Here is a 25005-nt window from a genome sequence, read left to right on the forward strand (position 1 = left end):
ATATATATATATATATATATATATATATATATATATATATATATAAAAGCACAGGGCAAGGACAAGAGAAATACACCAAAATATGAGCTGCAGTTATCTCATGTCAGCTGCATGGATTACTTTTAAAAAACCCAAAAAGTCTTCTATTCTCCAGTTCTCACAATTAAGATATACTACTTTCATAATTGATAAAACAGGATAAGATTTTTTTTTAAACCACTTTATATGACCATTTATGTGACAGAGGAGGGGAATATGTGAATACAAAAATGTTCCAATCAAAAACTTCTAAGTTATGGTGATCTACATACCAGCTTCTCAAACTATCTGTGGTGAAGTATGGTTTTCTCACCAAACTGTTACAAACATATTTTTGTAAAATACGGTATAATATTTCAGCAATGTCAAATTGCTCTAAGGCTCCCTCAAAGACGGTTACTCCTTGGAAGGAAAGTTATGACCAACCTAGATAGCATATTGAAAAGCAGAGACATTACTTTGCCAACAAAGGTCCATCTAGTCAAGGCTATGGTTTTTCCAGTAGTCATGTATGGATGTGAGAGTTGGACTGTGAAGAAAGCTGAGTGCTAAAGAATTGATGCTTTTGAACTGTGGTGTTGGAGAAGACTCTTGAGAGTCCCTTGGACTGCAAGGAGATCCAACCAGTCCATTCTATAGGAGATCAGCCCTGGATGTTCTTTGGAAGGACTGATGCTAAAGCTGAAACTCCAGTACTTTGGCCACCTCATGCGAAGAGTTGACTCACTGGAAAAGACTCTGATGCTGGGAGGGATTGGGGGCAGGAGGAGAAGGGGACAACAGAGGATGAGATGGCTGGATGGCATCACCGACTTGATGGATATGAATTTGAGTGAACTCCGGGAGTTGGTGATGGACACGGAGGCCTGGCGTGCTGCAATTCATGGGGTTGCAAAGAGTCGGACACGACTAGCGACTCAACTGAACTCCCTCAAAGTGTGCAATTCTTGCACTTTGTTAACCAGCACGGGTAGGCAGCAATGGCACTGATGTACACCAGGAGATGGGAAATAAGACTTATTAAACTGTTAGTGTTCATGTTTGTCTCTTGTGTGTGTCTTCAGGGTAGGAATCACATCCCATTCAAGTGTCCTACATACCCTACCACTCCCAGTCCATAAACTGAAGACTGTTCAGAGGCTCCTGTCCAGATCTGACTATACACACATGTGTATGAGGGACTGTGGGAGGCAGTGTTCAGGCTATTCAGAGACAAGGTTAAGAAACAAAAGCAGGTGAAGACCAACTCATGAAGTGCCACAGGACCAGGCTCCGCCCTGAAGTTCACTGGCAGGCAGTCTTGCTAACCTACCCATTTGAACACAATCTTGGCCCTGTTAGCATTTTGAGATCTCCACGATGGACAGTCAACAGGTAAGGTAATTCATGGTCTGGGTCGGTCTTTCTTTCCCCACTGAAAAGTCAACTCCATAAGGGGAAAGTGCCCATGGCGTGTGCTGTGCCTCACATGGGTAGGAGGGCAACCACTGTATTTGAGAAATGAATAAAGAGAGCAGTTACTTTACTTGAGCATTTTACAAATTGTTTCACTTAAACCTAAATTATGTCAATAATACATTCTGGCGATATTGAAGAGGGGCACAGAGGAAACATTAAGATCTAAAAAAAGTCCATCCAAAGCATTTTTCAAGTAAAAAAAAAAAATGCCAACAGTTCTATAAACAAAAGAATATTAAGGAGTCTTGGCTAGTTTCTGAGATGAGTAATAAGATATAGAGCCTATTACATCTAAGGACCTAACTGAAGTCATTTTAGTAAGGACAAATACTGCCTTTGATAGGTGATTTGTGTTTAAAAGTCTCAGTAAAGCCCAAAGACCAAGTTTTTATGCTGGCTCCTCTGTGGAAAGAAAAACGGATGAAAGTAAGAGAAAATGCCTTTAGGGAGCTTATTTGATTTAAAGAAAGCAAGGGGGGAAAAATTAAGTGAAATAAAACATAATTACTAATTTTGATTAGCATTGTAGGGGATGCCAGAAGAAAATGAAAGAAAATGGTGGTGAAGGTGTTGGTGGGAGGGGACAGCTACTTTAACAACTGTGATCTGAGAGGGGGCATTTAAACTGAGGCCTGATGGATAAATGGGACCAGCTCTGTAATGTGTCAGGGAAGAGGACTCCAGGCTGCAAGAGTGTGAGCAGATACCCAAGGCAGGCGGAGACCTTGGCACATTTGAGTCAGGAAGGAAGATAAGTGGGGCTGGAGCATAGTGGGTAACAGGAGTGCTGTTGAGAGAGACTAGGCTGCAGGGGGCAGGGGCCCAGACCCTAGGGCTTCACACAGCGAAGTCAGGGGTCTGGGATTTATTCTCAGCACATCATAAATCCGACTTGTCATTTAGCTCTGCAGTGTCTCTTGGATGTGGTCCAACTTCCTGGGCTGGACCACAGGACCCTCCATGGCCTGCCATTGCCTCCTCTATTTCTACCTCTCCTCCCACACTCTGAATGCTGTGCACCCCACGCCCAGCCCACTGTCCACAGCAGCAGTTTCACCTCCAAGCCCATCTTTCCACAGTCCCATTAGCCTAGGTGTTCTCTTCCTTCTCTACCTATTCTCCACCTAACAGTCAAGACCTAATCCTAATGCTACTTTATGAGTCTTAAATGTCCCAGAGGCGATCACACATTTCTTTACACACCCTCAGCATCATATACATAGTTGGGTCTTTTTCTGTTGTTGCTTTTTAAAAAAATTTATGTCTGTTTCCCCCATGAAACTATGAGATCCTGAAGACAGGGACCAAGTTTCATTCAGTCCCTGGCATACAGTATATTCGCAATGTTTGTCGAATGCAAAAGCACAAATGCCTAAGTGAACAGATGGTCTCATCTCTGAACTTCAGTAGGGTGCGACTGGGTGTTCTTCCCACAGTTGCCTCTAGATCTGCTTTTCACCACTGCCAAAGTATTTGAAGGCAATCAGATCACCAAGTGCTTTTTAGCTACTTATCAAGATTTTTTATGCTGACAGTAGCCCCACAAACAGACTTCATCCTCGGGGGGAGGTGTTTACAGCTTCCTTTGGGTGAGAAATTTCTCTCTGGCTGAACTAGCTGGTACTTGGTTTTTCTCCCCATCCTCAAGTAACCTCCACTGGAAACAGACCTGCTGATAGAATCTTATAGACATTTTCCACACGCCCTACTTTCAGTGAACACTTCACCAAAGATGTATGCACTTACTCAGCTCTCATACATGAACCTCCTCAACAGGCCAGACTCAACGTGAGGTGTTCAAGAAACAGATGAAAAACCCTCAGAGATCAGGGAGGTCACACCTAGTTGGGACATATAGAGAGCAGTGAAGTTGGTCTTTCTGTCTACTGAAGAGAAAATGTGCAATTAATGAAACCAGGGATCTGTGTTTGTACATCTTGGCCCCCTTTTAATCAGATCAGCCTGAGGGAAAGGACTAATTCCACCATTTCAGCTGGGCCCTCAACCAGAACATATCTTCTCATCTGAGCTTCTGGCACTGCTGCAGAGGGGAAGAGGGCACTTCTGGGACATCCAGTGTGCAATCCATCTATAACATTACAGATGACTATTGCTATGCCATGCACAAGGAAGCAATTAAAAAGCTACTTAAGATTCTGGAGCAGGTGCATTTTGCTTAGCAAAGAATCAGAAATGCAATCCATCTGTGGCCTAGCTCAGAGTCATTTGTACTGTTCTTTACCAAAACAAACAAAACTCTCCATGTGATAACAGACAAAAAATGAGGGCCAAATTTTCAGGAATGTTGATGATGATTATGATGATTGAAAAAAACAAAACCACTAGAGAACAAAAACAGTTCACAAGAAAACCTCCTTCAGTAGTTTTCCTTTGATAATGCCAAGTCACAATACATACGTAACATGGAAAGTTTGTTTACAACAAAGCTGCATGTGAATAGTACCCAACATATGGGGAAAACTGGAAGGTCATGTTGACAAATAGATTTACACTGTTACATACATCATTCTGGGCTTCCCCGGTGACTCAGGTGGTAAAGAATCTGCCTGCAATGTGAGAGACGTGGGTTCAATCTCTGGGTCGGGAAGATCCCCTGGAGAAGGGAATGGCAACCCACTGCAGTATTTTTGCCTAAAGAATTCCATGGACAAAGGAGCCTGGTGAACTGCAGTCCACGAGGTCACACAGAGTCAGACATGACTGAGCAACTAATACTTTCACACTTTCATACATCATTCTAACTGGCTCATCAGGACACGTGCCACACATTTATAAGGTGGCTGAGGTTACCACTAGCTAAGTTACCGTTTTCCTCTAATCAAAGTGGTTACAAGGGAAATAGCTTACCTGCTCAAGGAAGGGAAAAAAGGAGATGGTGAGCTCCTGTCTTCCATCAACTTGGTTAAACAGTTTAGAGTGTCTGCATGCACACAAGAAGTGTAGTGGGGACTATGTATTTGAGCCCCATGTCTATTATTTTAATCAAGAGGGACAGTATTTCACATTTAATTCTCCAATTAGTCTTTCCCCAATAAAATATTGTCATTGTTTATTACAAATGGTTTCTGGAGTTTCAGAAACAATGTCACAGGCATAAAAAGAAGGACAAGAAAAAAAGAAATTATGCCCCAAGAGCATTTTAAAGAGAAAAGTTAAGAAAACTCTCAGTTTTAATCATCGAACCTATTATTTTCCGAGCTGCAGTTTACCTCACATTTTGCAGAGGACCCTAACATCTGACGTGGGTTTCAGCAACATGTTAATGTTAACCCAGATTCTCTTATCAACAAGAATGTGGAAGGGAAAATGGCTTTGCTTCTTCCCTTGGCCATCTCTCTCCTCTCTCACATTCCTCGTGTCTGGTTTCATTTCCCAAGAACACCAGATGCCAAGTACTATTTGGAGCTTTAAAAAATAATGAGAGGCAGTCTAAAGGTTGTAGGAGAAACCTTTGAAAGAGAATGTGTTTTCCCTGTAAGTTTCAACATCCTCTGCACCAGGAAACGGAAAGGGTGTTTCTAGTGTGTCCAGTGGAGGGACAGCCCTTCCCACACACTTGGTCCCAAAAGGATGTTCTAATAGGCCACTTCTTGGATGGCTCCTGGAAATTCACCCAGCAGTCAGTCCTCCCAGTGACTTTCCTGAGACAAGAGAAGAACAATGAGGGCACCCCACCATGGATGGAGAAACCAAAATCCAAACATTCAAATACGGCACAGGGAGCCTGAAAATCCTTCCTGTCCACTGGGTAAGCAGGGCAGCAGAAGCCAGCACATTCCCTCCTCTGTTTGCCTGCATCAGCATAGGTGTTGGCGGGGTGGGAGGGGGGGCAGTAGTAATTGCAAAGTGGAAGCCAGAACCAGTCCCCTTCCTTCCCTACTTCCTCCTGAGATAAGAGAGGAAGGAACCCAAGTGAAGTCCATGCACACTCTCAAGCCAGACCAAGCTTCAACCAGCACATAATTAACAGCCTTATTCCAGGCCCAAGCCATGGACTCCTGCCAGAAAACCACCCCTCCTCGTGTAAAGAGCAAAGGGAAGGACCTCCAGGTCTTCACCCTGAAAAGCTGGCAGTAACTACTCTGTCATGACTCAATACTTTAACCATGGGTTAGAGCATAAATCCCTAAAGCCCATATAACACATATCTCGAGCTAGGAAGTTTGTGCTGGTCACATGACAGAAACTAGTCTGGAAGCCAGGACATCTCGTCTAGATCATCTGGGAGAAGAGCCAAACCAAGTGTGGTAAGAGCTCCCCATCAAACAAAGCACAGCCTCGGTGGAGGGCCTGTGCCCGTGGGCCTGCTGACCTGTTGCTAGTCTGTGAGTAGAGTCAATAAACAAATTTAAATCCAAGCTGTAAGAAATGCAAATCATTTTCCACCCTTGAGTTTCTATCTCCCTGCCTCTCAGGGACCCACTTAGAGTCTATAAAGACAAATTTAAATGTGGGGTTATACACAAGAAGCTACAACTCAACAGCCAGCTTTATCACATCAAAGCTCTCTACTATTCCATGAGGCCAAGTTTTGCTTTCAGCGAATATGTAAAAGAATGCAACTTTCCTAAATCACCTAGCAGCTCTTTCAGCAACAGTATGACAGTAAGCTATCACTGTTACCAGAAAAGAGTACTTGTGCATTTCAGGACACCAGCAATCAGCTGTTGTCTATATGCTCTGGTCCTCTGCTGATCCAATTGAAATAACCCCCAAAGGTCAGAGTCCTCACCACTACAGGTCAATCTTGTTATTTAGTTGCTCAGTCGTGTCCAACTCTTTGGGACCCCACGGCCTATAGCCCACCAGGCTCCTCTGTTCATGGAATTTCCCAGGCAAGAATACTGGAGTCGGTTGCCATTTCCTTCTCCAGGGGATCTTTCTGACCTAAGGATTGAACCAGCATCTCCTGCATTGGCAGGTGGTTTCTTTACTGCTGAGCCACCAGGGAAGCCCCACAGGTCAGTAAAGAACCTCTTAATGTGTCTCCCCATTGAAATGACCATACTTTAGGTAGTTATGGTTTCAGACTTTCTCAAACAAGTAGCCAACTCTTTGATGTCATCTACACAGAAAATGCAAATGACATTAAAAAGACACCGTCCTAAAAGAAGAACAATACTAGGCATTTTTGGAAACAATTGAAATAATTCCAGTAAATTTTGAGAGAGAAGAGGGTGGATAGATATATACAGTTGACTCTTGGACAACGAAGGGGTGAGGGGCTCTGATCCTCTACTCTGTCGAAATTCCAAGTGTTATTTACAGTTGGCCCTCTCTATACTTGGCTCCCCCTGCATCCACGGTTCTGCACACGAGCATCCAACTAACTGCAGTAGTATTTACTGCTGAAACAACTCCATGGACAAGTGGACCTGCGCAGTTCAAACCTGTGTTGTTTGAGGGTAAACTGCACTTGGTTTGAACAATTATGTTTTCCAAATCTTCAAGCAAAGTTTCATGTGATTTAGAGAGGATAAACTAGGGGTACTCTAAGCCAAGAATTCATGACACATCCACCCAGTAATGTTAAGTCCTTTTCCCTAGTGAAGCTATAAGATGTGGTCCTCTGGAAAAGTGACTATTGCTACTGACCCTCATAGCCGCAAACCAGACGCTGTTCAATCTCACTCCTTCTCAAACTACATTTTACCATCAAGGCCAAGTATGGGTATAGTTTTTATTTCTACATAAGCCTCCATGGAAAATAACATCTCTTAGCATCGTAGGGAAACTACAGGTCTCTGGACTAAAAATTAAGAAATAAAAACTCGCCTAAAGGGTTTACATGTTTTCATGTTTCCTGAAAGCAAATTTGAAAACTCACTGATTACATTTCGTCTTTTCATGTTCTTCTAATTACCTTTATGCCAAGATCACAAGTGCAACAAGAGGAAATAAAACAAAACACCATGCAGAAAAAAAGTTCTTGGTTAAAATTAGCCTCACTCTCTGGTAACTATTAAGAAACTCTCATCTTTTTCATGGTAAACGTAGCTTTTGAGTTAGGGGAAAACAGATGAGCAGATACAACATGACAGGCAGCCGTGGAGTCACGACCTGGGTTCAGATACCAGCTCAAACACTTTTTTTGGTGAGTGACTTTAAAAAAGACTTCAGCATCCTGAAGCCGTCTATAAATGTTTGATGGATTTTAAATGGACATCACAAAAGGAAGTGAGAACTACATTAAAAACTTGGAAAGTGGGTTTATATTTGTTAGCTACTGTTTGGTGGAAATATGTTAACCAGATTCCTCTCCCTGACATTCCTGTGTGTATCAGCAGAACAAATTCCTGGAATGAGATGGATTTAATCTCTATAGGGTAGTTGTCACCACTAAATCAAGCACTCTGCAGGTTAGTCAGCTTATCTGCAAATTGTGGGAAAGTCTCTGAGGGTTTGGGGGCTGCGTAGAAAAGGCATTAAAAAAATTAGCCCTCTTGTATATTTTGAAGCACTCAACAGGTTTAATATTTCAATCTAACCACATACACAAAAGTTACCACACAGCACACCCAGCTGAGTCACTGCAACGATGCTGACATTTACAACACTGACCTGATTCCTCTTCACATTCTCTTCAGTCACTGATCTCATCTATTTATTGTTCTACTTGCGACATCTGAAGGCAGCCTGTCCGCCCAGGTAAGTCATTGTGAACCGGTCACCAAGGTAGAAAATCTACTGCAAGCACCTGGGGCCACTGGCTTTCCCAGTGTTGTCTCAGAAGGAACATTCTGAACAAGTGTGAACACAGCCACAGTTTGCCACTATAGGTGTGAAAAATGTTTATGGAAAGCTAAGTACACGGTGATTCTTGGGTTCCAAATTACAGTGTGGTGAGCTGTTTACTAGATAGATGTTGAGTCTCTCCACACCCCTGCTGCTCTGAGGGGCTCATTTTGGGCCATGCCAGCACCACACCTATGCTCGGGCTGTTCCTAATAAGTCCTGCTCATGATGAGGAGACAGCACCCACCCAGAAACAACGAATCAGATGATGGAATCGCATTATGAAAACTGAAACTCCCTTCAAAAGAAGTACCCTACCCTTCATAAAAATTCTACCTATAAATTTTACATAATAATTCTTCAAGAGTGGTTTATGGAAAGATGATCATAAAAGCTTCCATGGAAGGCAAGTTAAGGTGTAGAAAGAAGGTAGTAAAGAGGCACTCTGGCCTCCAAGTGTTCAGGTCTTGTGTGGTTCTGGTGTGTGTGTGTGTGTGTGTGTGTGTGTGTGTGTGCATATGTGTATTAGTCACTCAATCATGTCCAATTGTTTGAAACCCCCTGGGCTGTATGTAGTCTGCCAGGCTCCTCCATCCATGGGATTTCCCAGGCAAGAACACTGGAGTGGGTTGCCATTTCCTTTTCCAGGGGATCTTCCCAACCCAGGGAACGAACCCTGGGTCTCCTGCACTGAAGGCAGATTCTTTACCATCTGAGCCACCAGGGAAACCTGGCTCTGGTCAGTGTTGCTCTTAAATCAGAATTGCCCAGCCCTTTGAGAGACACGCATGCTTCTCACGATGAGAAGTAAAGGCAGGAATTTCATGTCAGCCTATGAAACTAATGTCCAAAGACACAGTACTCAAAACACCTAGAGAAAAAAAGCTTTGACACAGATTTCCCCAGTTATCCCTTCATGATAGGAACCTCCAAAAGCACTTAAATGTACAACCTTCCAAAATCAGAACAAACATTTTTTTATAACTGGGGTGGGAACAAGGCAGGTGAGGGAGAAGACCAGTTTAAAAAAAAAGGGGGGGGCCAACAAAAAACCCTCTGCCCAACAATGGGCCATCTAATAATCAGAGAAGGGGGAAATCAATTTTATCACGATCTGGCAATATCTATTGTTGTTTCTAATGCACTTGCCCATTGATCCACAACTAAGAAGTCCTCGATTCCATCAGTTCATTTCAGTTCAGTCACGCAGTCATGTCCAACTCTTTGCGACCCCATGGACTGCAGCACTGCACCTAGATTCCACATGTAGGAATTAACCTACCGACATACTTACACACAACACAGAGAAATACTAACAACAATGTTCACTATAACATTATGATAGAAAGGAAACAGGGTTAATTACTTGTAATAGAGAGTATCTAATGTCCTTCAAAGGGGGATTATTTCAATAAATGTTGGAGCATCCACAGTATAAATCACTGGTTCTCATATTCTAATACCCAGGCTTTATACTACTCCAATCATATAAAACTCTCCAGCACTGGGGGCTTGGGTAATTTTTCAAATTTCACAGGTGATTCCAACATGCAGGCAATTTTGAGAACTAGTGTTATAGAATCTGGCTTCCCTTGTAGCTCAGACAGCGAAGAATCTGCCTGCAATGCAGGAGACCTGGGTTTGGTCCCTGGGTAAGGAAGAGCCCCTGGAGAAGGAAATGGCAACCCACACCAGTATTCTTGCCTAGAGAATTCCATGGACAGACCACGGGGTCACAAAGAGTCGGACATGACTGAGCAACTAACACACACATTATAGAATCCTATGCCTGGTTTCAAAGAATTTGCTAGGTCCACAGATACTGACAGGGAAATATCTAACTTATTCAGAGTGGGGAAAAAAGAAATTAAGTTGAATAATACACATATATCACCATTTATGTGAAAACTGCATTTGTGGCTACACATAAGCACATATACACACACATACCCCTCTAACCCTACATATGTGAATGCATAGAAATGCTTCCAGAATTGGAAGTATTAATCTTAAAGTCGCTGAAGTATTTAGCCAAATGCTTGGCATATAGAAGATGCTCAGTAAATGGTGGCTATTACTTTCACACGTGTCCAAGTTTGGGGGAGCCTACTGGAATAGTTTCATGTGGATAATGAACTCATAAATGCATCATGCAAATTCAAGTTTTCTATTAAAAGTAGAAAGTCTGCGAGACTTCTCAATAAAACTCCATCAAAATTTTAAGTATATACCTGAATAACTTAACAGTTATACCTATTCTTTTATTAAAAATTACAGCTTGCTTTCTGCATACCTTCAACCCATGCCCCAAAATGAGACAGCTTCATTGTCAACATTATATTGATTTGGAGTCGTTCTATGTCAGCCAACAAATCTGAAAATGTCAATGTAATGCTAGATGCAACTTTGATGAACACATAGAAGAAGAATATTCCCAAGCCTGCAAGCACCAGCTATAGGAATAACAACATTACAAATTAAAAAAAAAAAAGTTTTGCTATCAATTCTGCAGACTGCAAGAGGAAATTGGAGAATTTCTGGTTCACTAAAGTCATTATGTTGAAACTTCATTTAGTCACAGGGCTGGTTAGAAGAGAGGGTGGGAAGTTCTATTATTTGTTCCTTTTATTTGCCTCTGTTTCCATTATACTTCTATTGTAGATTGGAAATCACAAGGTATCACAAATAGAGCCAGGAGACTTCAGAAGGAAGAAAACTTAGTACTTGGTATGTTTTTAAGATGCAATCAAATATACTTTAAATTTTTTTTAAAGGTAATAAATTCAGTACAATTTTCAAAATTCTTTTCTACTTTTAGGTACTTTGAACAGGTATACATATTCCATACTTACTTGGGTGCCAAATATTTGGCTACAACAACTTTAAAGTTGGTTTCTGGAAATATTCTCTCAAGGACATGTTTCTGAGGTTCCACTTTTAAAAAGTGAAATGGCTGGGGTCCTCCTTATCTATCAATAAAAAATGGAATCACATTGCTTGTAGAACCAAATGAAAACACAGTGACCGTATGAATGTATAAGGCAAGAGATGGTCTTTCCAGGACCACATTAAGATTTTATCAAGGAATGTTATGAAACTGAGGTCTGTATGCTGACAACAGTCCTATAAGATAAGATTCTATTTCCTGGTCACACTTTCCAAAAGTTTATGTCATTGAAACCTGAGTTCTTCAAATATCACTAAATATTATTCATTGCAAACAGCTGGGAAGAAAATAAATCATTCTTAAGAACAGCAAAATGATTATCAGTATACTAGTATCATTCCCAGGGAAATAAAGTTACCATTACTTTGGAAGCAAATGCCTACTGTAAAAGTGAAAGTAAAATGGATTTTTCTGAGGTCATTAGAAGACACTAAAATGTAAGCATGCACAGCTCATAGACAATGAAGACAAGGTCTGAACAAATCAGCATCCCAACAGGACATGCCTATCAAGCTTTGGGAAAATAGCAAAGACAAGAGACACTTATTCTGATATCTGTTAATAGGCTGCTCTGGCAACTGAGTTCCAAGTCACTTCCAGAAATCTCAGCTGGCCTGGGAGAACTGGATAATGATGCCATTTCTGGGTGCTAAGAAGCCATCCAAAAGCAGAGCCTTGAAGAAGTACAAAGACAAGGTACATGCTCTCAGAAAAAGTGTTTTCCTTTCAATATACACTTCAGAACAGTCTAACCTGTACACAAAGCAATGAAAAGAGACCTTGAGGATGAGGGAAAAGGTAAAGTGAGAGCTAAGTGGGAATATACCAAGGACACAAGAGCACATGTGTTGGTGAGTGAACTGATAAATACATATCATTTCTTTTCATTAAAACAAAGCTAAAAGTCAACCCAAATAGAAATTACCAGCAGCTACAATAGACTGTGTCTTCTTATTGCTGATTTCTCTCTGTGTGATAAATATCCTTGGGAAGTTATGCACATAGCCAAATAAACAATTCTGAAACTGTAGGAGTCAAGCAAATAGTGAGGCAAGTTCCTTATTAAATTTCCATCATTAGTTACTATACATGGATGATCACACTCCTGATTTAAACCCAGGACAAAAAAAAAAAGTTCTCCTACCATCATCAAAAGGAAGTGTGAAGGAAGTTGATACTATCCAGTATGCCCCCACCACCCAACTCCGTAATTTTCTACATAATTAGGTGAAAGTAGTAATTGTTTTATTGGGTAATTTAAGAAGACTAGACACTAAAGAGACTGCTTCTCTTGCAAAATTTGTTCTCAATGAAATAACAAGAAGAGCTCTGTTTTAAATTGTTACTTCTTCTCAAGTACCAAGCCTGGAGTAGTTGGACTGAGGTTAATATTTGGACTTCATATTCTGTAAAACAATACTAAACAGCCAAATATTTTAGTATTGTTTTTGTAAAACAATACTAAACAGCCAAACGGAGAAGGCAATGGCACCCCACTCCAGTACTCTTGCCTGGAAAATCCCATGGACGGAGGAGCCTGGCGGGCTGCAGTCCATGGGGTCACTGAGAGTCAGGCACAACTGAGCGACTTCACTTTCTGTTTTCACTTTCATTCATTGGAGAAGGAAATGGCAACCCACTCCAGTATTCGTGCCTGGAGAATCCCAGGGACGGGGGAGCCTGGTGGGCTGCCGTCTATGGGGTCACACATAGTCGGACACAACTGTAGCGACTTAGCAGCAGCAGCAGCAGCAGCAGCAGCAAACAGCCGAAAGATATCATATGGTTAAATATGGGAAGCTATCACTAAAAGACTGGTTAAAAGATTTAGAGTACCTCTCAATGTAATGAAATACATTACAGCCATTAAAAAGAATGAGCCATCTTTCTGATGTTCAGAGGTATAAAATATATTGAATAAAAAGTCCAACTGGCATAATAACTATAGTGAGTGAAAGTGAAGTCACTCAGTCGTGTCCGACTCTTTGCGACCCCATGGACACCAGGCTCCCCCGTCCAAGGGATTTTCTAGGCAAGAGTACTGGAGTGGGTTGCCATTTCCTTCTCCAGGGAACTTCCCAACCCAGGGATCGAACCCAGTTCTCCCACATTGTAGACAGACGCTTTACCGTCTGAGCCACCAGGGAAGTCTTATAATAACTATGGTATATCATAAACATAGGAAGGCTATGCTTATTTAAACATGCACATGATAAAATAGAAGATACAAAAACCCAAATGAAGAGTAGCTCTTTGGAGAATAAAATGAAGATTGGAGAAGAAGGGGGCTTGCTTGTATTTGAAAAGTGAAAGTGAAAGTGACTCAGTCGTGTCTGACTCTTTGTGACCCCATGGACTATACAGTCCATGGAATTCTCCAGGCCAGAATACTGGAGTGGGCAGCCGTTTGCTTCTCCAGGGGATCTTCCCAACCCAGGGATCGAACCCAGGTCTCCCGCATTGCAGGCAGATTCTTTATCAGGGAAGCCCTTGCATTTAGTTCCTTCTGTTTTATTTATTTATTTTAGCATGGACTTGGACTATATTTTCGCCTTAATTATCCAGCTGTTACTGAAAGTTTAGCTATATTTGTAACCAGTCTATTTAAAAATTAAATAACTCTCAGTTATCAACCCTCTTTAACATGCCAGGCACTTTCAATGCCCTTTATGTTCATTCATTATCTTGGTTAATCAAAGAGATAAGCCAGGAGTCCTTAAATGTCTATTTTTGTCCTTCTGGGACCACAGTTCAGTTCAGTCACTCAGTCGTGTCTGACTCTGTGACCCCATAGACTGCAGAACGCCAGACTATCCTGTCCATCACCAACTCCCGGAGCTTGCTCAAACTCATATCCATTGAGTCAGTGATGCCATCCAACCATCTCATCCTCTGTTGTCCCCTTCTCCTGACTTCAATCTTGCCCAGCATCAGGGTCTTTTCAAATGAGTCAGTTCTTCGCATCAGGTGGCCAAAATACTGGAGTTTCAGCTTCAGCATTAGTCCTTCCAAGAATATTCAAGACTGATTTGCTTCAGGATGGACTCATTGGATCTCCTTGCCATTCAAGGGACTCCCAAGAGACTTCTCCAACACCACAGTTCAAAAGCATCAATTCTTCGGCACTCAGCTTTCTTTATAGTCCAGCTCTCACACACATACATGACTACTGGGAAAACCATAGCTTTCACTAGATAGACCTTTGTTGGCAAAGTAATGTCTCTGCTTTTTAATATGCTATCTAGGTTGGTCATAATTTTTCTTCCAAGGAGCAGGTGTCTTTTAATTTCATGGCTGCAGTCACCGTCTGCAGTGATTTTGGAGCCCAGAAAAATAAAGTTTGTCACTCTTGCCATTGTTTCTCCATATATTTGCCATGAAGTGATGGGACCAGATGCCATGATCTTTGTTTTCTGAATGTTGAGCTTTAAGCCAACTTTTTCAATCTCCTCTTTCACTTTCATCAACAGGCTCTTTAGTTCTTCACTTTCTGCCATCAGGGTGGTGTCATCTGCATATCTGAGATTATTGATGTTTCTCCCGGCAATCTTGATTCCAGCTTGTGCTTCATCCAGCCCAGCATGTCTCATGATGTACTCTGCATAGAAGTTAAATAAGCAGGGTGACAATATACAGCCTTGACGTCCTCCTTTTCCTATTTGGAACCAGTCTGTTGTTCCATGTCCAGTTCTGTTGCTTCCTGACCTGCATAAAGATTTCTCAAGAGGCAGGTCAGGTGGTCTGGTATTCCCATCTCTTTCAGAATTTTCCACAGTTTATTGTGATCCACACAGTCAAAGGCTTTGGCATAGTCAATAAGCAGAAATAGATGTTTTTCTGGAGCTCTCTCTCTTTTTCAATAATCCAACGTTTGTTGGCAATTTGACCTCTGGTTCCTCTGCCTTTTATAAAACCAGCTTGAACATCTGGAAGTTCACTGTTCACGTACTGTTGAAGCCTGGCTTGGAGAATTTTGAGCATTGCTTTACTAGCGTGTGAGATGAGTGCAACTGTGCAGTAATTTGAACATTCTTTGGTGTTGCCTTTCTTTGGGAATGGAATGAAAACTGACCTTTTCCAGTCCTGTGCTCACTGCTGAGTTTTCCAAATTTGCTGGCATATTGAGTGAAGTACTTTCACAGCATCATCTTTAGGATTTGAGATAGCTCAACTGGAATTCCATCACCTCCACTAGCTTTGTTCATAGTGATGCTTCCTAAGGCCCACTTGACTTTGCATCCCAGGATATCTGGCTCTGGGTGAGTGACCACACCATCGTGGTTATCTGGGTCATGACGATCTTTTTTATATAGTTCTGTGTATTCTTGCCACCTCTTCTTAATATCTTCTGCTTCTGTTAGGTCCATATCATTTCTGTCCTTTTTTGTGCCCATCTTTGCATGAAATGTTCCCTTGGTATCTCCAATTTTCTTGAAGAGATCTCTAGTCTTTCCCATTCTATTGTTTGGGACCACAGCCCATTGTCAATGAATATCTATGCTCTGGCCCTCGCTCACAGAATGCTTTCATTTCTGTACTTTTTCACTTTACCACACCCACCCCTACAATTGTTAGTTCTCCAAATGAAAACAATCTGTTCAACTGTAAAACATCAATATGAACAATGGCTTTTTTCCTTTAAACTTATAATTAATTTAGAATGGTGGGGGGAGTGAAGGGGAAACTATCAAAGAGAAGACTGTATCTCATCACCATAGCAACAGAATGCATAGCTATTCACTTTTACCAAAATTGTATAATTGCAAATCTTCTTAAAGATTTTTTATAATCTTAAGGATTTTCTGTATTTGTTTTTGTTTTTTTTTTTTTTTGGCTATAAAAATAAATATTGCTACCTTTATCTTTAGAACATATACTCCCTAGACAGCAGGTCCAGAAACATTATATAAAAAACTAAAAGTGTCTAATTAAGGAATTCTTTGTTAGGTATTTATTGGCAAGTTTGACCCAAACAGAAAGAATTTGCTTAGTAATCCAAAACCCCACCTCAGTTCTAAAACTATCAAAAGAGCAGTACAGTGTATCCTGTTACATTCATGGCTTCTGACCAACCTTAAATAAGCAAGCAAACACAGTAATGGAAAGAATAAATTACAAAAGGCCACCAATGGAAGCATAATAGCCAGTTCCCAAAAGATGAAGGCAAACATTGGTAAGTTTTTAAAGAAAGATGGAAAAATTAATGCCAAAACAAGAGGTTGTTGGTATTTAGTGCTAAGTCGAGTCCAATTCCCTTGAGACCCCATGGACTGTAAGCCCGCCAGGCCCCTCTGTCCACTGGACTTCCCAGGCAAGAAAACAGGAGGCAGTACAACACCAAAAGAGATCTAAAAATAGTCCAGAAAGTTAGGCTTCACATTTCAAGGGAGCATTCAATATATTTGAAGACATGACAGAAAAACGTTCAACCCTTACTGACACATGATTGCTACATATGTGCCATCACCTTTCCCCTACACTCAGTGTATTTTTTTTTTCGTCCTAAAATCATCACTTACCTTACCTTACACTCTCCATTCCGTGAAAATAATCCACCAAGACAGTCTGGTTTTGTTAGACCTCCCTCCTACTCATCAGCAGTAACCAGAGCTGTGGCCAGCATTCTTGCTAACCTGGCTCCTGGCTCCTCCGTGGTTCCTCCCCTTCCACCGCCCCACCTCACTGGGTGGTGGCAAGTGTAAGGGAAGAGCCAACTCATTTGTGGAAAAACATGCTGGTTAACAACCATACTTGCTCATACTGGAACAGTCATAGGACAGAGATGCCCATAAATAATCAACCTACACACACACACACACACACACACGTTAAACTGGTTTTGCCTCATAGACAATTCACAAGCAGTCAAGACTCACCCGCTCCCCACACAGGTACACACCAACCCCAAATTCACAATTCTGCATGTGTGATCACTTATACATTTTCATCCATTCATTCATGGGCCAGCGGTGTGCCCAATTCCCTGTTGTGGGTTGGGATATGAGCGTGAACAGAGCAGATGTGGACCTTGCCCTCGCAGAGCTGGTCCACTGGCACCTGACCCCTGGCTGTTCAAGCCATTGCCACATTTCAGACTCTGGCTCAGAGAAGACAGATGGGGAGTGAGTGGAGGGAGGGGTCAGTTTGTCAGCCTATCTTCAGGACAAATATTTTGCTTGCTTCAAATAGCAATTCACTTTTACTGGAAACTTTCATGTTTCCTGAAATATGGAGCACCCAGGAGAGGAGCGAGTAGGAAGTAGAGGGTGATGTGTATGTTCCTGAGGAACAGGGGACAAAGAGCTACCCCTGGAGGGCTAAGGTTCAGAACTTCTAATAAGACCCTGGACTCCCACTTCCCCCATGAAAGATTGACTGCTATGGGAATCACACTAACCACAACTACAAAAATACATCAAACTCAGGAAATGAAATTCCAGGTGAGGTGAGCCCTACTAACCACCCCACCTTGTTCCAGACAGTAGTGCAGGAAGAGGAAACCCAAGCCACGTTCAGGGGTCTTGCTGAGATGCAGAGTCAAAGTTGGGGGAGGTCGAGACAACTAGAGCTCTGGAAATCTGCCAAGGGGTCCTCTCAAAGCTTCAGCTGAGGACTGCTTTGCACGTGGACCTAGGATCCACATAGGGCGGAGAATGATTTGCATTCCCATCAGCCTCACAAGACAGAGCTCAGACTACCTAAAATACAAGGGGGAGTCACCAAAATGGTCCTAGGCTCAGGCTGCTTTGGAAAAAGCTTGACAGCAACCTTAAAAGGGTCATTGAGGAACTTAACTGTGTGCCAGAACAAAGGCCAACACTCTTCAAAGGAAGCCCTTCAGGCAGGGAGAAATTGATACCAGACAGAAATGTGGATCCGCACAGAGCAACGAAGAATGCTGGAAATGGACAGCCTGGGGGGCAAATAGAAAACCAGACGCTGCCTCAGAGTTTCCAGAGCTACTGACCAGGAGGATGTGCTTTTGTAGAAATCGACTGATGATACCAATGGGGTCAGAAGGTCAGGATCAAAGCAGTTCCCAAGTTGCTACTTATTGCTGTTGTTCAGTCACTAGGTCATGTCTGACCCTTTGTAACCCTATGATTATAGCACATCAGGCTCCCCTGTTCTTCACTATCTCCTGGAGTTTGCTCAAATTCATGCCATTGAGTCAATGATCCTTCTCATCCTCTGCCGCCCCCTTTTCCTTTTGCCTTCAATCTTACTCATCAGCATCAAGGTCTTTTCCAATGAGTCAGTTCTTCACATCAGATGTCCAAAGTATTGGAGCTTCAGCATCAGTCCTTCTAATGAATATTCAGGACTGATTTCCTGTAGGATTGATTGCTTTGATCTTGCTGTCCAATGGACTCTCAAGAGACTTCTCCAGCACAATTTGAAAGCATCAGCTCTTCAGTGCTCACTCAGCCTTCTTTATGGTCCAACACTCATATCCATACATGACAAGAGTACTACTCACTATTTCTAGTCTCAGTCATGCTCCTGATGCTCTCAGGCCACGATGTCCTAAGGATGAAACTCTACCTTGAACCATCCTCACATTAGATAATGACTGTGAAAGTGCTTTGGAAACTTTAAGGATTCATCAAATAATTACTGAGTGCTTTCTATGTACATTTCTAAGCCACACCCTATATGTCTGGGCCTCAGTTTGCTCATCGTAAAATAAAGATAATAATAGTAGCCAGGCTGCAGGGTAGATGCTTGAATTAAATAGGTAACTATATATATAAGTACAAAGAATAATGTCTGGCCATAGAAAGTCCTTATAGATGTATTTTTATTATCATTATTATTACTGATATTATACTATACTGCTACTACTAATTAACATTATTAGGCATATGATGATGAAAGGGGTCAATTCAGTTCTTGACCTTCAAGTTTATATTTGAGCTGTGTCATAAGGAAAACCATGTTCTGGAGAAAATATGTTAAAAATTTTGCCTGAAAAAAAACTATGAAGATAGCTGAGGTGTGGTGGCGGTGGGGGTGAAGGGGGAGATACTAGTAAGATACTAGTAAGTAACTGTGACTCTGGTTATTTAGCCTGTTGGAGCCTTAGTCAATCCGTAAAGAGGTAGGATGACAATCTTTAAGATCACTTCCGGTTCTAGCATCTGAGGAAGTAAACCAGAGGATCCACGTTAGACGCACATTTTTCCTGCCTTTTGAGCAATTTAAGGTCTTTATGTGGATGGATCCTGTAGATGAGAGGACTGCTCTTTCCTAGAATCACAAGATAAAAGGACCACATACACCTGGAATTTACACTAGCTGCTTTTTCCACCATGTGTTAGAAAGTGCCCAAGAACAAAGGCAGCATAGACAAAAGCAGAAATGAGAGAACAGGATGAGGGGCCTAGGGAGAGAAGGAGGGTTTAACGGCATCACTGAGCTACTAGATCCAGCTGAGCCTCAAGTCAAATATCCCTTGACCTTTTGCATGATTCAATGAAGCTCCCCGCCCCATTCCCTGAGGCCAATTTAAGTGGGGTTTCTGTCCCTTAACAATGCAAAGAACACTGATTCCTGCTCCACTTGACTAAATAAAATGGAAACTGCCAATTACTAAGTACCCCCAAAGTGTGAGGGATCACATGAGACATCAACATGCATCGTTTCAGCTCATTTTTATGGCCATGCTAGGAAGCAGGTATCACAGTTTTAGATACCAAGAACATCCAGAAAACTAGGAGACATCAGAAAGGGTTTAAACCCTGTCTCACGTCAGCCTATTCTCTTTCTACATACAACACCCCTTCAAACCACAAACTCTTTCAAGCATTACTATTTTCCAAGAATCAACCTAATAGTCAACCTAACAATCAAGTCACAAATCCAAACACAAATGTCTCATTTTAAAGAAGGCTCCAAAGAATTTGCTGCTCACAAATCAGTATGACTAATGTAACATCTCTTTTCTCAAAGGGCTCCTATTTTAGAAACAAATTTTGTAAGAATGACTTTCTAGGAATCTTAAATAAGTCTATGAGGGACTTGTTCCTTGAAGCTGGGAAAGTATATAGTGCTGAAAAGACAGTTACTAGAATATAAAAGTCATCATCATTGCTAGGCAGGGAACATTCAGAAGTCACCACCACTATTTCCCTTTCTCAAATAGGCCACAACCCCATTTCAGCCATTCATCTCTACCTCTGTAGCTAGCAGTAGAGTCTGAGAGAGAAGCTGCATGCCAGAGAAGGAATATAGCAAGGGTAAGGAGGAAAAAAAAAAAAGCATGAGGCAAAATTTAAGAAAAGTGTAACGAATATGAAAAGTCCACCACTGATCCTGCAAAAGAAAATGTCACAGGGAAAGGTATCAAAGCAGTTGAGCACACAGTGAGAAAGAAGAGACTGCAGAAACTGGAAAAGGCCAGGGGTTTAAGTGAAATATAGTGTCCTGCACTGGGTAGAAAATTCATTTAGTTATCTCTCTCTCTCTTTCTACCTAGAAAAAGAACTATCAAGGCAATAAGGAAACTGTGTTTAACTATTAGGCATCACTACATGATATTTTACTTATATTATTAAGATATTCTTGATTGTATTCATCTATAATACATAATACACTTACATGTTACTGTATATGAATTCTTTTTCTTGTCCTAATTACGTATGCAGTATCGAATTTTCAGAGTTAGTTGCACTGACCCTCTTGTCTTTTCCTCCAGGTCTCTCTAGATTCATTATTTAATCTTTTAACAACTTATATTTTCCAATATTTTATTCTTATATCTAAACTATCCCTCATGATATAATGAATGTATTTTCACTTTATTAGGCTTTATCATTACAGGGTAATAATCCTTGTGTCTTAACATTTGGAAATTTCTATTATTAAATTAGTGATGATTTGAGGAACAGTTTTTCTGGGTGGGGGAAGAATTGCTTTGTATTTTGTTTCTTGTTTTGGGGAGGTTTCTTGATCTTCAACACTACACTCTTGACAAATGGACATATTCATACTTATGATGAATAAAGTGAATTAAAATTAAAAAAAAAAAACCTAGTAGGCTTACTTTTTGCAGGATTTGGGTGGAACAGGTAAGACCTCGAGGCCCTTACTTGGGTAATAGTCAATGGTCCTAATTATAGGTTGGATTACTTATTTCATAGAACCACAAAAAATCTTAAGTGTTAAAACCATAGGGTGTAACCCTCCTTTATAACATGTAATACATTCCCTTAGTAATTTACAGTCTTCTAAGTACGTAAATATGCACAGTATCATTTGATTTTCCCAACAAATTCTTCCTGAAAGAGGAAGAGAGAGGTATAGGCAATCATATATTATCTTTATATCTACTTTACAGTTGAGAAACTTCTTTGAGAATTAACGGGACCTCCACAAAGTCAAAACAGTCCTAAGCAGCAGAGCAGGGACTGGAATTTGGGCTTCCTTTCCCCTAATACTCTGCACTGCCATCCTGCCCATCCTACAATCAATCATCTCAGAAAGAGTCGCCTGAGGCTTTCACTGAAAGGCTCTGATGGAAGAAACATCATTTAATATGTGTGAAATAGATGATGACTATGTGTCATCAAAACATTTGATGTTTTAGAGGGTAATACATTGTACACCCAGGAGGTGTCTAGATCAGCAAAAATCATACAAATGTAAATATTCCAGTGTTTTCTTGGGTCAACTACAGCTTTACTCCCTCTTCCATTAAGAAGCTATCTGTCAGGGGTTATATGAAAAGGATTAGGAATACAAAATTGAACAAGCCATCCTCTGTGCCTTTTAGAAGTCAAGTATATAAAAAGGAGAGGCTGCCCTGCAGATGTGCATGGAGAACACAGAGGGAGGATAAACTATACCCATGACTGTCTGCATAGGAGACAATGAGAGAAACCATACTTGGTTCCAGGCATTCCAAAGCTTACAGTCTGACAGAAGAGAGCCTCATGAACACTGCAAAATACACAGCACTAGATATAACTGCCACAAAAGAGATATTAAGTATTTCAGAGATTCCGAGGACCTTAAGGGCACTTCCAATTAGGATGACCTCAGAAATTTTTGAAACAGATGAAATATGAATGGGCCTTCAGAGAACTGTTACATCTTAGCAGAACAGAAGGAAGGGGCCTCAAACACCAGCTGCCTGCTCCCTGTAGAGAGGCATCCTGAGAAGCTCTGGGTTCTATGTGGGGCTATGACAGCCATCTAGCTGTGGACACAGGTGCTGCTGGGCTTCTTGGAGCTTTCTCTCATTCACAAGGTCATAAAGGCCTCTCGTAAGACAGATGGACAAAACTGATAAAAGACAATACCCAAGACACTCATCTTATGGACCTAATGAACCTGAGCCATTAGGTAAGAACATGCATGAATTACTTGTGCTTCCACTATTTGTCTCTACGTAGCCTTCGTGCTTACTGATGGAAAGATCTCAACAGAAAAAACAAATATCCTGCTCTGCACAACTGTCAACTATATCCTCACAAGTCATTCCAAATAAATCATTTAGTTCTGAAGGAGAAGCAAGTTGTAAATATATCATCTAAAAGCACTCTAACAGCTTCAAAGGGATATATGAGCTTCACTAATACTTCCAGTTTCAGCAACACTTTAGCTAGCATATGTGCTTAACTAAAAATCACCCCAGATTATCAAAGAGACTTGAGAGATCATCTTCATTTTATAGATACTGAGGCTTTAGGAGATTAAATGATTTCCTCAAGGCCACAGTCATTTAAGACACAGCAATTAAGTAGACTCAATGAGTGAGTCTAAATAGACTCTTGATAGACAGCCTGACCTAGCAAATGAATCTCAAAATCCTGTATGATTGTTTTTTTACCAAAATTAAACAAACTAAAAATCTATATGAATATTCCTGGTTTATAATGATGCTGTTTTAAACACTGTTTGAAATTTCATCAAGATCTGTATACTCTAATTAGTAGAATGAGTCAACTTTGGTTGCATTCTTGCAAACATTTTCAAAGAAGAAAACTAGAAACCTAGCTCCAGAGGCAAAGTATGTGGCATATCATTTGTGAATCTGTGATCCTTCAAATAACTGAAAGAGCCTGTTCAGAGACACTTCCCACTGACCAGCTGGTTCCTGCTCTGGGGAGCCATGTGGGAAGAAGGGACTAAGAGCTCAGCCACGTGGTGGTGTCTGATTAGAGACTGTGCCAATCCTAATACAAAATGTTTGATAGATGCAAGTTTTCTAAAGTATGCTTGATGGCATTTAGGTATCTTTGAGTTTATTCCTCCTTCAGAAGAAAAGTACATAAAATGCTCCATAATTTCAGATCAATCCATTCTCGAAATTTGCTGCGTTAGCCTAAACTAAATCCTATATTGGCTAAGCTTGGCCAAGGGTAGTCAAAACAAACTTTTTCAACTTCTAATTCTTATCAATATATCTCCTGGTATTTCCACTGCCAATGCTAGATCAGTAGCTAACTTTTCTGTTACAACACTCTCTAACATGTATTCTACCACATACATATGGGATGTCTCTGATAATGTTCTTATCATGCTTCGGATAATTTTCACTACACATTCCCTTCTAACATAACAGGAATAGATGTTCACACGTTCCTAGTTGTAACTAGGAACTCAGCTGAACTGAGCTTCTGATTAAAATAGCTACTCTTCAAATTCCACACTCTTTCACATAACACTGCAGAATGTGTAGGTTAAAACCAATGGACTCTACATGTATGAAGGGCAAACTGCAGCCCATAGATCACTGTGGTACCCTTCCCCTCAACAACTTTTTGTAAATAAAGTTTCATTGGGTCACAGTCACAACCATCTCTACAGACTCGCTATGGCTGCTTTCTGAGTAGTTGTCAGGGGAGGTATTTTCATCCCCCAAATCTAGAACATTTACTATCTAACACCTTATAGAAAAAGTCTGCTGACCTCTGGTCTACAATAAGCGCAAGAAACAGAATTTGGGGAAGGTTTTCAAAAACATTTATATTAAAAATAAATTAACTCATTCATTTACAAAGCATATGGTTACCACCTCTGGGAACTCTTCTAGGTGCTAGAGACCCATCAATGAACCAAGATGTGGCTCCCATGTTCATGGACATCATATTCTAGTAAGAGGGGACAAACATAACTCTTCTAATTTCAGATAGATAAAATAAGATATTTCGAGAGAGTGGCCAAGGATTCTGAAGGGGGAGTGATTCTTTAGAAGATGCAAAGTCATGAAGATGACAGCTGAGAAGATGTCACTGGAACTGATATCTGAATGATGAAAATAAACCAGCCATCCAAGAATCTAAAGAAAGACTGTCTCAAGCTGAGAGAACAGCAGAGGCTGGAGGGGAGGACACACTAAGCTGCTTGAGAAACAAAAAGGTGGCTGATGTACCTGTGGCATGGTAGACTAGAAGAAGCAGCACAAGGCAGGGTCAAAGTGTTCAGCAGGTGCCAGACCACATGTGAGGAGTAAGGAGTAAAATCACGTTTCTAACACATGCCCACCTTCAGATCCTTAGCTACTAAAAAGCACGACTAGACAGAAAACTAATCATGGTGTAAGGATCACTTTGGCAACTCCATTTTGCCATAACGTCTTTCTTCTGATCTGCCAAAAATTACCTGAAGTTTCAAATGTCGAGCAACTCAAGAAAGAACACTTTGTTAGAGGCAGTTTCTGCTAAGGAAGTGATTATTCACTCCCTGCAAAAAAAAAGTCAAAACTGCCTTCCTCATTGTAAAGATCATTTTATGTCATTTAAAATGGGATTTTTTTTTTAAAAGAAAGGGAATTTCCCATTACTAAGCATAATTAAGCC

General features: G+C 41.0%; 1 protein-coding gene across 3 annotated transcripts in view; it reads right to left on the reverse strand.

The window, feature by feature from the left end:
• The window catches only part of DAAM1 (dishevelled associated activator of morphogenesis 1), a 182440-nt gene that overhangs the window by 114594 nt on the left and 42841 nt on the right, over positions 1-25005 (reverse strand). Inside the window, exon 1 of one of the 3 annotated variants that reach the window (XM_040226340.1) lies at positions 16720-17285. The exons of the other annotated variants lie outside the window; for them this stretch is intronic. The gene's annotated coding sequence lies outside the window, so the exon portion shown is untranslated. Of the gene's footprint in view, positions 1-16719; positions 17286-25005 lie in introns of those variants that run through there. 3 annotated transcript variants of the gene reach the window in all.

Source organism: Oryx dammah, unplaced genomic scaffold (genome assembly GCF_014754425.2).
Source record: "Oryx dammah isolate SB20612 unplaced genomic scaffold, SCBI_Odam_1.1 HiC_scaffold_26, whole genome shotgun sequence".
NCBI lineage: Eukaryota > Metazoa > Chordata > Mammalia > Artiodactyla > Bovidae > Oryx > Oryx dammah.